A 15578-nucleotide genomic window follows, 5' to 3' on the forward strand; every position below is an offset into this window, starting at 1 on the left:
GATTAAGGTTGACCTAATAGTCATTTGTAAATCCTTTAACCAGGTGACATTCAAAGTGAATGGTCTAAAGTCCTCTAACAAGGCTCACTCCTAATAGGGTGATTGAAATTCTTTAACAAGGTCACAATTAATAGTGTGTATTGTAACCTTTAATAGGGTTAGCCTTTCATAGGGAATCACTTTAGAAGAGTGAAAAGAATAGCATGTTGCTGGTGGTTTTTCTCAAATTGGGTTTCTATGTAAATCATTGTGTCAAGTGTGTTGATGAATCTATTATGTTTCATGCTTTACATTTCTACAAGTTGATTTGATAGTAACCTACAAGTTTTAAGTAATTGCATAATCTTATGGATGCATGTATGAGTATAAATGTTTTATGGGTTCAATAAAATGTGAAAAGCTTTATTTGTACATCTAGAACTTAGATAATTGATTCAACCACAACCCCCCCCCCCCCCCAAATTATTCTAAAGTATTCCAACAATTAGTATTAGAGTCATCTACTTGAGAGAACTAGTTTGACGGTACTAGAAGCACAAAGATCAAGATGTCTAAAAGAGAAGTACCTAGGCTCAATAGAGATAACTTTCCTACATGAAAATTTTTGATGAAGCTACACCTTGGAGGATTTGGAGATCATGCACAATCTACTATTTTTGTGGAGCATGTTGATCCTATTAGTGCCCCAACTACTGAAGATATGGAGAAGAAGAAGAAGAAAGAACATAATTAGGCAATGTTGGAGATTACCTCTACCCTAAGTTATGTTGAATTTGATAATATCAAAGGTCTTGATAGTGCCAAGAAAATGTGGGATTCCCTAACCACTATTTATGGATGATATGCAAGTTTTCTTAGAGCCAAAAATGAAAGTCTTAGAGGTAAGTTTAATGACATGAGAATTGAAGAAGGTGATAATATTGCTCAATATGTTGAAAGGATAAAAGAAGTTGTCAATACCATAAAAGGAGCTACTAGTAATATAAACAATGATATTATTTTAAGAAAAAAATTGAGAACATTGTTACCTACATATGTTATTAGAGTTTCTACAATTCAGGAACTGAGATGTATTCCATGGAATAAACTATCACTTGAAGGTCTAGTAGGTAGACTCACTGCTTTTAAGCTATCTAACTTTGATAATTACAACATAAAAACATTGAATCTTATTTCAAAGCTAAGGTGTCATTGAAGGAACCTGATGAAAAGAAAAAGAATAAGTATGTGTCCAATGATAGTGATACAGATGAGGAGGATGTTGAATAGCTTGAAGCACTACTAGAAAGAAGATTCCACAAAGGTAAAGGAAATTTCAAAGGTAAGTTACCTATCATTTGTTTCAATTGCAATGAGGTTAGTCATATTGTTGCTAGATGTCTAGAGAAGAAGAACTATAGAGGTGGTGACAAATACAAGAGTAGAAGAGATGAAGATAGCTAGGACTACAAAGAAAAAGGCAAGAAGTCTTGCCACATTGTTGAAGATAAAATAAAGAATGATTCTGACAAACATGATGATGAAGTGGTGTATGTTACAACGAAAGAAGAATTTGATGAAGATGATGTAACTACACTTGTGACTTGTGTGAACAAGAATGATAGATGGATCATTGACAATGGGTGTTCACATCACGTGGTTGGAAGCAAAAGTAAGTTCATTACCCTAAATTGTTATGATGGAAATAATGTAAGATTTGGTAATGATGCACCATGTTTGATAAAAGGAAAAGGTTCTATCAAGATCATAGACCAGAGTTTATGTGACAATGCTTACTATGTTGAAGGACTTAACTATAATTTGTTAAGTGTGTCACAATTGCATAATTTGGAATGTAAGGTTGAGCTTGAAAATAAGATTGCTAAGATATATGACACTGATGGGAAATTGATTAGAAAGGGTGATCAAACTAGAAGTAATCTATTCTATCTTGACATAGAGAATGGTAATTGTATTGTTGTAAAATTTGATGATGTATGGCTATGGCACAAGAGGTTATGTCATGTTAATTTTGATAACTCAGTTAGTATTAATAATATGAAGAAAAATAGAGGTTTGCCTAAGTTGAAGAAGTCAGATATTGTAATGTGCAAACAATGTTAGTTAGGAAAAATGATAAAGTCAAGTTTTAAGAGTAAAGCTTATACCTCTAAAGAAATACTAGATATTATTCATGCTAACTTGTATGGACCAAATGATGTACAAAGTTACAAGGGAGATAAGTACATAATGTTGTTTATTGATGACTATTCTAGGATGATGATATTTATGTCTCTAAAATAGAAATCTGATGCTTTCCAAATGTTTAAGTGGTACTTAGCAAGAGTTGAGAAGGAAATAGGTAAAAGTTTGAAGTATTTGAGATCTAATAGAGGAGGATAATTTATATTAAATGTTATTGAGATGTTCTATAATGACAGAGGAATCAAAAGATAGACATTTACACCTAAAACCCCTCTACAAAATGGAATTACTAAAAGGAGGAATAGTTCTATAATGGACTGTGCTAGAACACTCATGATGGAGAAGAATGTTGCTTTAAAATACTAGAGAGAAGATATAAGTACAACTATCTATATATTAAATCATGTACAAGTCAAGAAAGGTACTCATTCAACACCTTTTGAACTATGGTATGGATACTCACCCAATGTAAAAGATTTTAAATTATTTGGAAGTAAGTGTTACATTCTTAAATACTTGAGGAATGGTAAACTTGATGCCAAAAGTGAAGAAGGTATATTCCTAGGATGCTCCACAAGAAGTAAAGCTTATAAGTGTTTGAATACTAACACTAACAAAATTATGGAAAGTGCAAATGTGAATTTTGATGAATATATAAAAGTGTATGAACCTATTAAAGAATCAAAAGAATACAAATTATTTGTATCTTTTATGAAGGTATGCCTACTAAAGAAGATGTTTCAAATCAAGCTACAATCCAATAGCAAGTTTTAGTGATTGTCGAGTCACACCCCATGAATGTTGAGTTGCATTTAGGAACCCAGCTACATTCAAATGCCAAGTTCCTTAATGAAATATGAGTGCATTCTAATTATGATATTAGTGCACATGAAAGAGAAGTTAAAATTTCTTACAAAAGTGAACATGATGATTTTGAAGCTAAAAGACAAAATGAAGAAACTAGAGCTGAGACAAAATTGTCCAAATATGTCAAAAGACATCATCCTACTACTCAAATTATTGGAGATAAAGATGATAGACCAATGAAAAGAAATAGATTGAGAAGTAAAACATGTGTGCTAAGCATGAAGGAACCCAAATTAGTAAAAAATGCATTAGAAGATATTGACTACATTAAAGCCATGTAAGAAGAGATTGAATGAATAAAGAAGAACAAAACATGGAGCCTAGTTCCTACACCAGAAGACAAAAATGTGATTGGCACCAAGTGGGTATTTAGAAACAAGCTAGATGAAAATGGTGAAGCCACAAGGAATAGAGAAAGATTATTTTGCAAGGGATATGCACAAGAAGAAGGAATTGTCTATGGAGAGACATTTTCCCGTATTGCAAGATTAGAATGAGTAAGAACTCTACTTGCTTATTCTACATACAAAGGTTTCAAAGTTTATTAGATGGATGTTAAATCTACATTTCTGAACAACATATTAGAGGAAGAAGTTTACATAGAATAGCCAGAAGGATTTTTTTATGTTAACAATAAGAACATGGTATGTAGATTACATAAAGCTCTTTATGGTTTAAAGAAAGAACCAAGAGCATGGTTTGAGAGACTTCATAATTATCTTGTGAAGATTGTATTTGAAAGGACTGATGATAACAACACTCTATACATGAAGAAAGAGAAAGGAAAATGTATTTTGTTATCTAAAATATTTGTTGATGACATCATATTTTGAGGTCAAGATTCTTTATGTAAAGATTTTGTAAATTAGATGAAGTAAGAATTTGAAATGTCTATGTTTGGAGAGATCAAATTTTTGTGGGTTCACAAGTATATTAAATGAAATATGGTATATAGATCACTTAGTCAAAGTATGCCAAGGAAATATTGAAAACTTTTGGATTGGAGAATTCTAAACTAGTAGGTACACCTATGGTGACAAGACACAAGTTGTCAAAAAATGATGATTTAGTTGAGGTGAATCAAACATTGTACAAGTCTATGCTTGAAAAATTGTAATATGTAGTACATAGAAGACCTGACATAGCATTATCTATAGGGATAGTTACAAGATTCTTTGCTGACCTAGGGAGAATAATATAATGGTTGTGAAGAGAATAATGATATATCTAAAATGAACGGAAGAGTTTGGTCTATATTACAAGGAAAATAAAAAATTTGAATTAAGAGCCTATAGTGATGATGATTGGGATAGAAACATTGATGATAGAGAGAGCACCAGTAGAGGAGCATTTTTCTTGGAAGAGACTAGTGACATGGACTAGCAAGAAACAAAATTGTACCTCACAATCTACTACTAAAGCTTAATATGTTATTGCTATTGTAAATTGTACAAACATTGTGTGGATCAAACGGCTACTTAAAGGAATGAAGGAAGAGATCATAGAACTAGTGATACTGTATTGTGATAATACAAGTGCTATCAATATATCAAAGAATCTAGTGATGCACATAAAGACTAAGCACATTGCGATCAAGTATCATTACTTGAGAGAGTTAGTTCAAGATAAAGAGGTGATGATGGAATATTTTAACACAAAGGAGAAAATTACTAATATCTTCACAAAAGCATTATGTAAGGATGCTCATGAGTATATAAGAGGTAAATTAGGGGTGATACCTCTATCAAAGACTATCTAAGTAACAAAATGATTGCCTTGCATCAAACAAGCTATTTTTCATATGTTACAAATTGATTTAGAGGATCTTACTTTAGGAGCTGTCTAAAGTAATAAAAGAGCTAAAATTTCATATTAGTCATACAAGCAAGGTGATAGAGGGAGAAACTAATGAAACTAAAACCACCTATATCTACATGTTTAAGATGACAAGTTTTTGGCATCATTGTCAAAGAGAGAGAGAGAGATTCATCGATCACAAGAGATAATAGCATGGAGAGATTTATGATCTAAGATTTATAAGAAAGAATTTTGTAACCTATTGAGAAGACGAAAGTTGTTGATAGAAGAAGAGATTACAATACAAGGAATTATTTTCTTTTTGGTATTGTCTTACTATTTTAACCTAGTCAGTTTGGTTGAACAAGATGTTGCCATTTGGGTGATTTGGTTGATCAATTTGGTTTGCCATCAATGCCAAAGAGGGAGATTGTTGAGATCTAATTGAAAAGATCATTTTTGAGAGATTTTTGAAACTAGATTGAAAGGAGTGTATTGAAGAAGATTGTTTGTTTCAATCATTGTTTTGTCACTGATGTCAAACCTACTATTTGCTAGTAAGATAATTGCTTATAAGATTCAAGTAGTATCACATAGCTGATTGATGAAGAGGATTTGATCAAAAGATGTAACAATAACACCTAGAGGAAAGGTTGAGTTATGATTATGTAATGAAGTACAAGAATCAGTTAAGATAGTGATGGCATGATGTATTGATAGTCAAGTTAAGGTTATAAAGTTTGGTCGCACTAAGAAAGATTAGAAGAACAAGTTAGATAGAGTTTTTTTACCAAGCTTGACCAAGTGGATAGTAGGTGTTGAGAAAAGTCAATGCAAGCTGAGTAGAAAACTAGTTGGAGCTAACTAAAAGTTTATTCTAGTGTATGCCAAGTAGAATAGTTGATGTTGAGTAAAGTTTAGTTGATATCGGGCACTACTAAAGTTTAGTTTGTGCCAAGTGATTTCATAGTGGATGGTGAGAAATGCAGTATGTATCAAGCATCAGAAGGTTGATAATTTTGAGCTATTACATTATTTAAAAGATTGTGAATTCAATGAATCTAAGCTGACAAGTTTGTTTTCTTGGATTATGTAAACCAAGTGGAAGATAAGATTGATGAGCTAATGGCATAGATTTTAAGGTAAACCATTTTTAGCAAATTCAAAGTGGATTCTAGGATAAGTTTCTAGAAGGGATATGGAATGTGTGATAGATACATTGTATCCTACCTAATCCATCCAAACCCTAATTTGGATGATGGAGAATGAGTGAAAAAAGATCTTAATTTCTTATTTATAAGAATGGTTGGTCATGAAGGAAGGTTGTCATGTGTGAAGACCTAAGGGCGACAAGGAGTCAAGGGTTTTGCTTCATCAAGTGACCTAAGAGAAGAGTCTATAATGACATGTTAAGAAACAATGTTTAAACAGATGAATGCTTGAAGGGTGAACAAGCTATCAAATCTATAGAGTATGAAGGACAAGTAGAATTGAGGAGTCAACATAGTTTGTAATTTTCAAATTGATGATTATACAAAAGATGAATACATCCCTAATGTTAACATGGTGAGGTGAAGGCAACAATGTTCACAACATATTTTCTCTGATGAAGAATAATGTCCAAGGATAATGTAGTCAACTAAAGAGAAAGAAGAGTCTATGCTATTGCACCATTTGAATGGGCTAGAATTAGTTATAGACTAAAAATCAAGACCATAAACCCTGAGAATAAAAAGTCACCAAGAGAAAATAATAGTAGGCCTCAGTTTGATTTTCATAAAAAAAGGTAATAAGAAGGTGATACAAAGTCATCATAAATAAAATGTAACTCATTCTAAGAAAATAGTGAGTAAGAGAATAATAAATAATAATTCATTTATTTTAAATACTTTGTCCCAAATAAAGATTCCAAATCCATTCTTTGAAATTTTTAAGATCCCAAAATATAGAAAAGAAGTCATAGAATTTCTATATTTAAAAGAAAAAAGATAATATAAGGGAGTAAAAGGGTGGTGTTGCACTAGTTATTTATCTTGGGACCAATGTAAATGAGAATTCACCACATGTTGACCCCTTTTATCCGACTTTGTTAATAAATAATAAATTATTGAGAAATTGCATGATAGACTCAGATGTTGTAGTGGATATTATGCCTATGATGTCATGAAAGAATTAGGCTTAAAATTTTATACTCCTTATGGAAAGTGTTATGCAATAGAAAACTAGTCTATGCTAGTAGTAGGAATCATGAAAAGCAATGAATTCGAGTTTCCTTCATGTCCTAATATATCATACAAGATGGATGTCACTATAGAAAAAATAACAACTTATTAATATGGTATATTATTTTCAAGACAATGGTCCAACTTGGTGGGTGGACACATTCAATTAGATTTATCTTATGCAACTATCCATGTAAATGGAAGATGTGTTAGAATTGATAGGGAACAGAGATTCCCATACATAGTGGAGAGCTTGAATCTTGATTATGGAGTTAAACTTTGTTGGACTGCCATGTAGAACTTCAAGATAAACATATGCAAACTATTTCAATACATTGAATCAAATAAAGTATATCCATAAGAAGAGATAAATGGGATTTGGAAAATGAATTTTGATCGGGCCTATAGTAAAGAAGGTAATGATGTAGGAGTAATTCTTATATCTCTTTCTAGAAAGATATTCATATATTTATTTTTACTAAATTTTGAATGCACCAATAAAATTGTTGAGTATGAACCATTGATTTTGGGATTACACGTGGCTAGAGTCCACAAGATTAAAATTCTATTAGTCTTGGAAGATTCTAAATTAATAGCATCTCAAATTAGAAGTCAATTTACCATCAAGAATTCAAGATTAAAAAAATATAGAAACTATTTATGTGGCATGATTGAAATATTTTATGTATTTTCCATAAAGTGGATTGATGCGAGTGAAAAAAAAATTAGCTATTCTTATGGCTAATCTAGCTAGAAATAGATTCATATCCCATTAAAAGATAGTGTTCAAGTTCAAATGAAAAATAGACAATATATACTAGATAATGTGCACAATTGGAAAGTTTTTTTATGATGATAAGGATTCTCTTGATTATCTAATATGTAAAGGAAATTACTGAGATCAAAGAATTGATTGGAATAATTTTGTAGAAAATTAAGATGGCAAGGAAATCTTATTTGGTGAAGAAATTTTTTAGCTTAGATTTTTTGTGGTGCCCACAACACACACCCCATTCCTCACTAGGAATGGGGACCCCCTACATTTTTTGACTCCCAAACTCATAGTTTGGGAGTTAGGAGAAGAAAATTTGGTTAGAAGTTAGAATTTTAGAGTCAAAAAGTTGAAAAAACACAAAAAAAATAAGAAGTTAAAAAAAAAATTACAAAAAATGAAAAAATGAAAAAATAAAAAATTGGAAAAACACAAAAAAAAAAAAAAATTAAAAAATCAAACCTGTGCTCCCCCAAGGGCAGTGCGTGCGCCCGGGCACCGCTTGCACCAAAGGCCTCATGTGCACTGCCAAAAGAAGCACACGTGCCACCAAGGGTAGCATGCACACCTGAGTGACAAAGGCTGTGTGTGTGCTACAAAGGGCCATGCGTGCCAAAAGGCCCTGCGCGTGTCAGAAAGGGTCGCACATGCCATAATGCATCGGATGCTCACCTGTGCACAGTGCACACTCCATGTGCACGAAATGGCACCACACACATTTTAAATGTGTGCACACCAAAGCACGCCATGTGCACGCTTCATACACATCGCACGCACACTTCAAATGCACCGCGTGTGCCACAATGCACCACACAACTAGTTTTTAGTGTTTTTTTATTTTGGTGTCATTAGGGTGTGTCTTAATTAAGCATTTTCATCTCTCCATACTAATGTTTGCTTCTTTTTGTAGGTAAAAAAGGTATCCTTAACTTGTCAGGGTCATAACTTTTGACTCGAAGCTCAGAATTCAGAACCACTTACACCGTTGGAAAGAAGAACTAAAGATTTAATTTCAATCCCTAAAGTAGTGAGCCTTTAGCTGCCAAATTTTAGGGACCAATGAAAGTTTCAACTTGAAATTTTGAGCAGAAGACCTCTGAAAAAGATATTTAAAAATGCCTAAAAAAATTTGCGAAAAAATATGAATAAGTTTCAAACATTTGATCACCTCGATCACTTGGTTTCTTGCCAGGAAAGATAGGGCAGTTGGAGAAAAGATAAAGGTTGAAGATATAGAGGTTGGACACATGAAGTGGAATAGGTTCCTCATCTTATGCAGCTATTAATGGCAAGATTCAACACAAGTGCCTTAGGATTTTAGATTGAAGAAGTAGAAGTTCAAGTTTATGAGACTGATTGGCTATAAAGAGGGTACAAATCATCAAAAATGGGCAAAGAATATATACAAAAAGTGATCTAAAACCCCATTTGAGAAAAACCCAGAAACCATTTTCAAAATTAACAACTTTGATTTTTTGGTGATTTGAGTTATCAAGGTGTCCAGCTTCGCAGATACGTAGCTCTGCATTTTTGAGCTCTGTAGGTATGCAGGTCCACAGCTCCACATTTTTGAGCTCTATAGGTACACAGGTCTACACCTTTGCATTTTTGAGGTCCACAGCTCTGCATTTTTGAGCTCTATAGGTATGCAGGTCAATAGCTCCACATTTTTGAGCTCCATAGCTCTACAATTCAGAGGTGCACCAACAGTTGACTACCAGTTCCAAAAATAGCACTTTTTGTGCATCAAGAGCACATTCTGATGACAAGTTAACTCTGACACATGCCTAGTGAAGGGCCAGTTTCATTTTTTGATGCCTCCACACACTTCCACTTCGACTGATGGCCTCCTCCTACTTTCTCTCTCATGTTTTCTTTGTTTTCAACATGTAAAGGGCTCATGCATCCAGTTAATGAATAAAATATGGATGGAGTCCCTCTAAGCACTAGTTAGATTGTTAGTTTGTATATATTTAGTTTGTTTAAATATTTTAAAATCATTTTATTGCATCAAGATATCTCTCACTCCCAACACAAATTGAGGAGATGATTTCTTATAAATACCATATTGTAAAATGTAAGAATGGATGTCATTATTATGCAATAAAATTATGCTTTTCGTGCTAGCATTTGGAGTGTAGTTATCCTTTCCTGAATGTGTCATTGTTTTATGGATTTTATTCATGAGATTGCTTGAGCCAAAGGTTTATTGTATTATTTATGGATGTGTGATCTTTTAGTTCTAGTTTTTGCTATAGATATATGAATTCCATAGACGTAATGAGCTTGAGAAGAGATCACCCAATTATGTCTACATAACTTTTTGTATCACATGAGCACACTTTTCATGGCCTTGCAATTTGATGAAGAGTGAAACATCATTTGATTTGTTAAAGATTCTCACCAACGATTGCATCAGTGGATTCTAGGAAGTGTTGCTCCTATTTTTATTGGTTTCTTACTGATTTATTCAAAGGTTTAACTCATAGCGTGTTGTGTCATGTAGCTTATATCCATTTAGGAATTTCAATTTCAAGTCATTTGATTTCATGTTATTTTCTTTCAATTTCATTATTTGGTATGCTAACCCCTTGTTAGAGTAGGACCTCATAGTAGCTGCATTGTTAGAGTTGCATGCATTGAAAAAATAGAAAAATAGAAAAATATTGTTCATTTGGTGTGATATTTTGAGACAAAGAACATATTTTACTTCAATTCCAAGATAAAAGAGTTTTTATAACTAGCAAAGGACTCATTGTGAACACTCACATTTATCTTCTACTGAGAAGATTTTGGTACGTCATAAGACAAATACTGAACCTTGGAGTAGATCCTTAAAAATATTTTCTTTTCAAGAGAGGAATTATGCAATGGATTCCTACTGTTGACCTCATGCAAAATGAACGCCCAACAAGATCTAATAAAATACCCAAAGGATTGGTAGTATTAGAAAGAATCATTGATGAACATGAAAATCTCAAAACTTACAAGCCTACTAATATGCCAAAATAAATTAAGGAAGTAAATTTTGGGAATGAAAATTCCCCAAAAGAAATCTTCATTGGAATAAAATTGACTCCAAAAATTAAGTTAGACCTCATCTCTATGTTGAGAAAGTATAGGCATGTGTTTGCATGGTCTAATTTTTAGCATGAATGGTGATGATATTCTTATGAGGGAGTATCCTAACATTGCTGGAGAACTTGAGATATTGTTACAGTGGTTACATGTTCCATTCATGATTGTGTTTTCTATTGATGTCAACATATTGGTGATCCTAAGAAGACTAGAAGAGTAGCAGAAAGAGATTGAGGCTGTGTAGTTAGAAGGTGGCACATGAGGTTATGTGGAGTTAAGGATGTGTTCTAAAGAGTGTACTAATGATTTTTTTAGGAGTGCATTTAGAAAGTAAAACAACAGTGATATTTATTTGTCAATTATTGAAGACTATGTTCTAACAAAGTTCCTGAGAAGTAGTTTGTGAAGTTTGGATTATATCTCCTAATAGAGAGAATCTAGATAGGGGTAGTTAGACAAAGGTAGAACACATGTTGAAGACTATATGGTTGATTGCACTAATTTTGAAGATTCACGTGTGAAGAGATTGAGAAGATAGTAAGCTAACATTTTTTATAATTATGAAAATATGATGTAATGTATATTAATGAGGTCCTCTATTGTAATTATAAATTGAGAGACGCTCAAGGCCAACTCAATAATGTAATCTAGGACTTGGTATAAAGGAAGGTTTGTTTCCTTGGTTATAAGATGTGATTTTTAGTAAAATTATATGTGAAGTATAGTGCAAGTAAGAAATCTAAGGGATTTTTTATGTGATGTGAATAAGAAGGTCTAGTATTGAGACCTACAAAGTATTTGGTGCAAAAGAGGCATGGTAAGAAGATAAATAAAGAGTATGAGTTGCTGAGATTAGTTATATTTATTATTATTCTGCAAAGATTAGTTGAACAATGAGTTCAATGGTCTTTCCCTTAAAGCTATTTGGATAATGGGTCCTTCTACCTTCTACAACTTCTAACAGGGTCTGAATCTCCTCAAAGGGATTCAAAGTATCCTAATAGAGACTAATATGTACTAAATTTATTTCATTAGCTCCTAGCTAGGTCCATCCTCTTGCAAGGAACTTATATATTAGTACATTATTTGTGGGTACCATCCCCACTAGGGTTTTCCCTCTAATCAAGGGTTTCCTAGTTAACATATTTCGTATTATTTTGTATGCTTATCTTCTTATGGATTTTATTTATATTGATAACATGTTTGAGAACTGATAAGAATAAAATAAAATAGATTGATTGCATAACTTGATGCATGAGCATCCTAGATGTAAAAGAAATCTTACATCACCCAAAAATATTTCATTTTTGTTTCTTGAATAAGGGTTGTTTCAATGCAAAGTTGTTGTTTGTGAAGGCTTGTTACTTAGTAAGTTAGTCATATGAGCTTGAAGTGTCATAATTTTAGAGGTGAATATTCATCTTGGATATACCAGCCTACCAGTTGAGGCTCATTACCATATCATGAGTATTCATGAAGTTATTATGGATTTTCAGGTATGCAATTTAGGTATAAAAAATTTAAGCTCAGCATTGAAGGTCTTAGAGGCCCCATATGGGCTCCAAAAAGGGGTCAAATGGGGCTTGCATATGTTGGGCATTCTAGATTAGTAGATGAGGATTTTGAAAATGGGCTATAATAGATAATTATAGCAACAACTCAAAATTTATGGCCTTGAGCTGGCCAAAACTTCCAAAATAAGTATCAAAGGTGTCTCAGGCTAACTCTATATGTAATTTTAGGGTTATTCAATCTCAAAGGTTTAGATTTGATGTCTAGAAACTTCCTAGGTGGTATAAAATTCCTATATAAGGAATGCTTATATATTGTCCAAGATAGCTATTGGTGATAGTTCACAACTCTATGTTGCAAATTATTCTAAGAAAGGCACCCATATTGGTTTGCATATTTTATTTTAAAAATTTGTAATTCATCATTTGTAGCAATAATAAGAAGCCCATATTTTGTTCTCACAATTTTTTGTTATTTCTTTGATTATGCTATGTGTTTTTTGTATTATATGGAGCACCCTTCATCAAGTGGTATCAGATGAGGAGTTCCTAGGTGTGTAAACGAATCACCAACTATGAGGCAATTGCAATAGGACTATGATTTAGGCTAAGCATGTAGATGGACTACTAATTGTAAGGCAATTTGGACTATGGTTTTAGTCAAAGTGTAAAAATGCCTCTACAAAGAGAGCATGGTGGGAGAGCCATAGGTGTTACACCAAAGGGTTTTGGAGCACTCTAGAGACAAATGCAAGCATTGGAGGAACACATACACAAAAGAATAAATATTTCCATAAGATATGAAAGTGAGGATGAAGGAAAAGAATAATTAAATGTTAAAGAAGAGGTGGTTCTAAAACCAGAAGAAAAAAACTTTTTAAGGCCATCTCCAAGATTGGAAAACGACCTAAGTTTGAGTTTCTCACATTCTTTGGGAAATCTTAACCCAAAGGAATCAACTGATTAGTTTAGTACCAGAAAATGGGTTAAATGCATAACATACTATGAGCAAGTCACAAACTCAATCAACATATGTTAGCACCCACTAGTCTACCATGAAAGCCAAACTAATAAAGAAAGCAATAGAAACCCCCTCTTTCATTTGTAACTCCCATTTCCTTCTTTCTTCTCCAAATGATGGTACTCCAACTTGCCTATAGTGCACACAAAATTGAAGCAAAAGTCTATGATGATGGTGATAATGCTATGAGAATACTTGAAATTGTGATTTTACATGAGAGATGGAGTGAAAATACTAAAAGCTAAGGAATAAGGAATTAGGACCCAAAATAAGAGAAAGAGTGCTCATTTTATAATCAACACTCAAAGTGAGAGCATTGGATTTTTCACCTTTAGATATGCAATGTGGTAAGAGATTCCTTTGAGAATCCATGATGCATATAATATAATATGCCAATTGTAAGATTCTATGATGCATGGAAGTCAAACTTGGCTAAATGTGGAAGAGAATCTATGATGCGTCATAAGACATCTCAACCCACTCAAAGCCAAGAATCTATGACAAAGAAGCAAAATAGGGACATGCATAAGGGAATGAGAATATATTATTATGACATATTTTATCCAAGTGTCATGATGATGTCAATATTTCATGGAATATTTGAATTTAAAAATCCCTTATTCCACAAAATAGAAATTAGTAAAAAAAGAATTAATGGAGGAAAATGTGACTTAGGAAATTAAGAATTTCCATAGTTTGTGAATAATGAGTCAATTAATTAATTGAGAAGGTTAGTTAAGAAGAAGAATTAGTGAAAATGATAGGATTAAATTATGGGTTATTTAATCCTATAGGGAAAATTAGTAAATGTTTTGCCAGATTGATTAAATAAATGCAATAGTATCCTTTGATGAAAATGTGATGATAATGTAGATCAAATAGGATGATGATAGGTAGACCAAAGCCATGGTCAAATTGATCAATTGATCAAAATTGATAACATGCCAAGGACACATGACATGAATTGATTGATATGTAACATTTAACAAACATTGTAAATGCTACAGGATCAAGAATTATTGATAAGGTTGATATTAATAATATTGAAAGACATAGTCAATATTATCATAGTGGTTTGATGATGCCATGATCCAACATTGAGAGCCTCAACAATGTCAAAGATTAGATGACATGAATGATAGTTTGACCTAGCATTTAGAGCCACGATAGTACTAAGGCTAGATTGATAAGATTTGATAGGTTGATAGGTTTCCAAGGCACCAAAAGTCACAACAATACCTATGAATAGACAAATAATGATTGATTACAGATGTTTGATACCTTTTGTGATGATTAGGACTGATTCTGAGTTGATTTGGAGTGATTTTTAGTTGATATGAAATGGTTTTAAGTTGATATGAAATCATTTCAAAAAGATGTGAAAGAGGATACAAATGATAAAGAATGATCGATTTGGCCAAAAGATCAAAGTTAGTAGAATGAGAAAATGGGACAAATTAGTATGAAGAAGTGATGAAACTGTAGATGTGAACCATTTTTGAGTATCTACAATTAGATCAATAAATTGGAGGAAAACTTTGAGTATGAAGATATTGAGGATCCTAATAGGGTTAAGTTTGTGAAGGAAAAACTAAAGGGGCATGAAAAAATATAATGGCTAGAGATTTAGTTGGAACAGAAAAGAAGAGGGAAGGAAAAAATCACCAGATCAAATCAGATGATAGCTAAATTGAAGCAATGATTCATTCACATATATTATAAGCTTGATCTACTAAAGAAAATATAAGTATTGAAGCAAGTGAGAAGATCTATTCAAGGATCGGGGTAAACAACTACAATGATTCTCAATTTTAATAAATAATAATTTATTTTTTATTTTTTTCATATCAAAATTGTAAGAATTTTCCTTAGGGAAAAATCACCCAAGATCAAGGAACTCAAGTACAAGCACAAAATAGACTAGATTATGATCAGAATAACAATATAATATTCAATTAATGTACAAGCACACAAGGAGTGCCTGTATATAAAGGCCTCTGGAATGCTTCTAAAATTTCTAGGAGTCAGCACACTGATAAGTCTTACAACCAAGCACATGTCCACCAGAAGTGGATTGTCCTCCATTAAGCATAGGAGTAAGTGTGAAGATGAGAGGATAAGCCTAC

This window comes from Cupressus sempervirens, chromosome 4 (assembly GCF_028749045.1).
Source record: "Cupressus sempervirens isolate cs-2001-9-10 chromosome 4, ASM2874904v1, whole genome shotgun sequence".
NCBI classification, from domain to species: domain Eukaryota; kingdom Viridiplantae; phylum Streptophyta; class Pinopsida; order Cupressales; family Cupressaceae; genus Cupressus; species Cupressus sempervirens.